This window comes from Tupaia chinensis, unplaced genomic scaffold (genome assembly GCF_000334495.1).
Source record: "Tupaia chinensis unplaced genomic scaffold, TupChi_1.0 Scaffold000311_2, whole genome shotgun sequence".
In the NCBI taxonomy this organism is placed as follows: Eukaryota; Metazoa; Chordata; class Mammalia; order Scandentia; family Tupaiidae; genus Tupaia; species Tupaia belangeri.
In genome coordinates, this window is record NW_006159803.1 from 5,376,676 (window position 1) to 5,382,452 (window position 5,777).

Genomic DNA, 5,777 nt, shown 5'->3' on the forward strand with positions numbered 1-5,777 from the left:
CTCTTTCCCATCCCTTTTCATTAATGCCATTGATTCACTGTAGAAACAAGGTCTTTTGTACTGTGGACAGAAAATTTGGTTAATTGCTTCCTTGTAGTGTCCTTCAATGTGTTTCTCTATAATTCCACTAAACTGAGAGATCTCAAGGCTTGATTAGATATAGATTCAAACTTATAGGATTTAATCATTAAAAGCTGGTACTATATATTTTCAATTATATAATATCATGTGGAGTATGGTTTTGTCTCTCACTTTTAGTGATGGTCAGGTTATCAATGAGTTCAGATGTTATTAGCCTTATGTTGCCATCATTAGATTTCTCATTAATTTGATATCTACTACTTTATAAAATCTATTAATGATTATCTCTTATATCCATTATTTAATAAGGTTTAAATAAGGTGATGTTTTAGTTCTAGAGTTCCCTCTAGATGTAAATCATCTTAGTGCCCTAGTAATCTTGAACAGTGTTTAATGAGCTTTAAAAAAGTATTATTTTGAATTTATATATATAGAGAGATATAGATATAGATGTATATTTATTTATTTATGGCTCACTGGATAATCCAGGGTGATCTCGTCATGAGACTCTTAATTTAATCATACTGGTAAAAGATCCTTTTTCCAAAAATACCACATTCACAGGTTCTGAGGATTATGATGTATGTTTTTGGTGACTACCATTCAACTCACTACAGTGGTATTTTTGTGATTTATTTTGTAATGATTGATGTATTACCAGAGGTGTTTTTAAAGACTGTTGTACTACAAACTATAATACTGCAAATATAGAAGCATTGATTGACATTTTGTTTAATATCAACATTTTGTTGGATAGCTCAGTAAAACTTTATAGTGACCTATGAAATATAGAATTATCAAAGTGATAGCAATAAAACATATCATATTGATGGTAATAAAACAACTACAAACGAAGAAACAACACATACTTTCGCTAGTACAATTATTTGGTTTTCTTGCTACTATTTCATTTAATACATACATGATCGTGTGGAGAAGGAGGAAAAAAAGTAGGGTCAAAGGTTAAAAATACAAAGGAATTCACTGAAGGGTTTTAATCCCACTTGATAACAGAACTGGAATTAGCCTGTCACATCTTCAAGGATTCACATTTACTCTGTTGTAGATTTCCTACCATAATGGTGTCCCATCTCTTTTATATAACAGTAGAATAGCTTATCCATTCTGTAACAGCTGAAAAGGTTGGAAGATACAGAAGCACCAGATGCATTTTTCTCTATACCTTTTGGAACACAAAAAGCAGAGAAAATGCTATATTTTTTATTTGAAATCCTTATGACTCTGCTTCAAACAACCGTCGTTTCTAAAAGAGAGCACTCTTGAGTGCCCTGCAAGTACTCAGATATACTTTGTCAAAAGCTGCATTTCATCTGTCAATATCATCACAACAACTGCTATGTGGGCTCCAGTGTCCTTCCATAGATTTCTACCTTCCTGGTGGAGCAAGATAGGTCAGGTTCATCTTAAGGATTTCTTGTCCTATATCTGAAATGAGCTCTTTTTTTTGTTGTTGTTTTCTTTTCTAAGGTTTCTGCCATAGGGTGTATGAGCTCACTAGAGAGAGACAGTAAGAGGGAAGGTGAGAAATCACCCCTTCAGGGAGAATGGCCATGCCACAGTCCCTTATCCATTTTCCTCCTGGGATTTTGGGCATGGGCACATAGTGCTCACCTTGTGTTTCAAGCCATTGGGTCTGGAACTCGAACCGCAATCATCTATGTGGCAGTCCAGCACCTTAACCACTATGCCACCTGCTGGCTCCTGAAATTAGCTATTTCTCCAAGGAAATCTTGTTCCTTTTAATAGGAAATTCTGTTTAGAAACTACAGTGTGAGTGTTCACTCTAATGGGTTATTGTTTTCTAGGCTTTATCTTCTTTAAAAGGAAGTTACCTGTTGATTATTTTCCTGGCAATTGGATGAACTTTTATTTCAATTGGCCAGGGACAGTCTAGGTTTAAGTCTATTCATCTGGCATAATTTTTTAATGGGATCTCATAAAAATATACCAGTTTAAATCAGTTATATTGCCATTCTTCTTTTAAGTGACTTGATCTGTTTTTATTGGGTCTCAAAAAGATGTTTCCTTTATTCTTAAAAGTTCTGTAGTTTCACTAGCATTTGTCTTGGTGTTGATCATCTAGATCAATTTTCCCAAACGAACAGTAGATTCTTTTATTATGTAAGTCCATGTCTTTGTTTCAGAAAAGCTATCTTGTTCTGTAGTTTGCAGGAATTATTTTGTGTCATTGCTTTGGGTTAATTCTTTGAAGGTTCTAATCAAATGTACAAATACTGAATTATCTTTGTTCATGTTCTGTACCTATTTTTATTTCTTCATTTTCCTTTTTGTCTTGTTTCTCTTGACTGCTCTGTTGCCTAACCTCTCATGTTTCCTTTACTGTAGTCTTCACTCTGAAGATGATTACCCCATTATTTTCTCTCATTTTTTTCCCTGAACTTTGAAAGAGCTTTTTCACATCTTGCTAGTTTTCAACTGTGTCATTTATGAAAATTTCTACTTCAAAATTAACTTATTTTAGTTCCTTTTGTAATAAGCTATCAACACTAGTTGTATAAGCCATTGTTTTCATCAGCTTTGTGGTCATATATTTCTGGAATATCTTAAGAGTTAATTTTCCTGGGAACCAGCAGTTAGCGTAATGGCTATGTCACTGTACTCCCACGTAATCGACTGCGGTTTGCGTCCCGGACCCGGTGGCTTAAAACTCACGCTGGGCGCGTGTGCGTGCGTGCCCAAGATCCTGAGAGGAGAATGGAGGAGAAGGGATTGCGGTGTGAGCAAGCCACCCAGGGGGTGATTTCTCTCTGTCTCTGTGTCTCTCTCTGTCTGTCTGGCGAGCGCACGTGCCCTATAGTGAAAACCTCTCCAAAAAATAAAAAAAGAGTTAGTTTTCCTGTATCAGGTCCCCCCATCCAAACCAAGTCCTGATGAGGTTTGGTTGCAATCTTTTTCACTTTCCTTATTTCTTTGAGATGTCCTTTCCTATTATTCTTCTGGAAGGAGATTCCTATGGAGATAGTCCAGGGTACTTTTCTCAGAGAAATGACTCAACACTTCACTTGTCCTCTGGGGTGTTCAGGAGATACTCCTTTAACCTGGACTAAAGATACTCTGGGATCTTCAAAGGAGATCTTTTAATAATCTGCACTCTGAGATCTCTAGGGGAGACCCACCCTCACCCACTTGTAGTCTGGGGTTTTCAGGGCTTTGGGAGAACTTGTAAGCTCATTTTGAAAAGGCCAACCTCCTTTTTGGAATTTTTCTATTCTAGTTTATCTACTTTTTTAAAAAAGTGACACTATTTAGGGATATTAAAACAGTACACTGCCATAATGACTTTGTTCTGGCTGGAAGTTTGAGGTCACTTTTAAAAAACTGACCTGACACAGTTACATTTGGAAGCATGGAAAATAAGACAAAATCTCCCAGAATTCAATGCGGTGCCACCTGGGGGGAAATTCAGTCGGAATCAGGAATGAGCTGGCTACACCAGGCATGCTATCTGCAGCTGCCACCAATGCTTCAGGCAAAACTGCAAGGAGGGCACAGCTTGTCTCTGGCTGGCATCCTACCTCACTTACATGGTGTCTGAGCCAGTGGGCACTGGTTTTGGGCCTTCAGAGCCTTGCTGTTATGGGTCATTATTGGACAGACCCTGTGGAGTATAAGCCATGCATTCGAAGTCACACATGCCCAAGAAAAGCTTGAGAGCTGAACAAAGGCAGAGAGATACCATCTGTGAGCCGAGCTACAGGCCAAGGAGTCCACGGGCAGTGCCAGTGACAGCTTTCGGAGGGCGACTACCCAAAGTCAGAGCAACGGGAGAGCCCCTGACAGGCCACCATCCTGGCTCAGGACATTCAACTCCTGTGTGCTGCCGGCCTAGATGCCTGGATCTGCTGCACTTCAAATGGTCTTCCAGTGCCTGCTTCTCAGGAAGGCTGTGCTCTTAGATTACACTGGAACACGCAGTGGAATGTCTTCTCTACCTGGAGCTTTAAAAGTTGGTCATGAGCTTGTCCCTGTTGATGGAACTGCCTTTCTCACTGCAGTCATTATCCCACACATAGCACTACATAACTGAGAAATTTTCATGTTCAATATCTGAAGGCAGATTAAAATCATTCAAAACAAGTACTCCTAACTGCGTTCTCTTTTCTGCAAGGGTTCACTCTCCATATTCCTTTCTGTCCCTGATAGGTTGGAGGAAAAAGTAGGTCTCTTTCTCATCAAGGCTAAAACCTTCTCAAGTGCTGGGCAGGAAATACATCTAGGAGATGCTTGATGGAACAACAATGACAAATCTCACCATTTACTAAATGTTGATTATTTATTAGGCCGCATACCATGAGATACTCAGGGCGTCTAATTTTGTCTTCACAAGTAAATTGTGTGGTGGGTGTATGGGTTAAGGTTTACTTGCAGATAACATAACCCACCCTATCTATCTTTAGTAAGAAGAGGTTAAGATAGGAAATGAAGTACTTACAAAACGATGAGAGCATTAGAGAAGCAGGCCTTCATTGAGTCCAGAAACACAGAACTAATCATCCAACCATGAACGGCTTACCCTGTCAGTCAAGAAGCTGCTCTGAGAACTGCAAGGCAAATTCTTGACTGTGGCCCAGACTCCATGGTATGGCTGGTGGTTTTCTGGACTACAGAGCTGGAAGCCACATGCCAACTACAGTTCCCATCCATAGACCCGTTAGCCTGAAAACACATAAGCTTCGTGTACACAAGTCCAAGATCCTGGCAGGCTGGAGGATTGGAGGTAAAATCGCTGATAGCTTTTAACAGTGTGACTCGGCCGTTCCTCTTTCTTTCTCCTTCTTGTACACAAAGTGCTCTATCATGAATTATATTGTAATCCTACTACTAATAATAAAGATACTTCTCTTCAGCTCCCATCTAGGGATCAGGAAGCTGCTGCTGAAACCGCTATTTCCAGGAACACACTGCAGCTGTGCCCCAGAGACCAGGACCAAGTGCCAAACACAACCACTGAGATGGATGTTTTAGGTTCTGCCTCCTCATTCCTCACTAAACACAGTTCCAAGTTCAAGTCTTAATAGAGCACATCTTATTGCAGAGCCTAAATTACATCAAGAACGCTGGCTACATACGGCCGTGGAAACTTAGCTTTTAGTTGTCTAACCTTGATCATGCAGACAGTCACACTAAGAAGGCTCTTGGCCCTATCCTCCGATTAGAAAAATGGAGCCAGATAACAACAGAAGAACTAGTCACCTGAGTAGAACAGGAACGGCCAGGATTTAATCTACATCTAAGCTCATCGACTCATCTGTCTACACTTCTGCCAACCCCAGATGGGATCTGTGGCCCAACAGGCATGAGAAATGCTAGTTTCTCCCTTTTAAAAAATTTATTTATTCATTCATTCATTTTAAATTGACCAGAGAGAGAAACAGAGGGAAAGTGAGAAAGAAAGCTGCCAGGTCCAGGCCTCGAACTGTGGTTGGCCATGTGGGAGTCCAGGTCCTAACCACCACACTACCTGTTGGCCCTGAGAAATGTTAGTTTAAATTTTTTTAAAAATTTTTTATTAGAGAAATTTTTGCTATAGGCCATGTGCACTCACCAGAGAGACAAAGCAAAAAAAATCACACTGCCCCCAGGGGGATGGCCATGCCGCAATCCCTTCTCCTCCATTCTCTTGGACACACACACACATACACACACACACACGT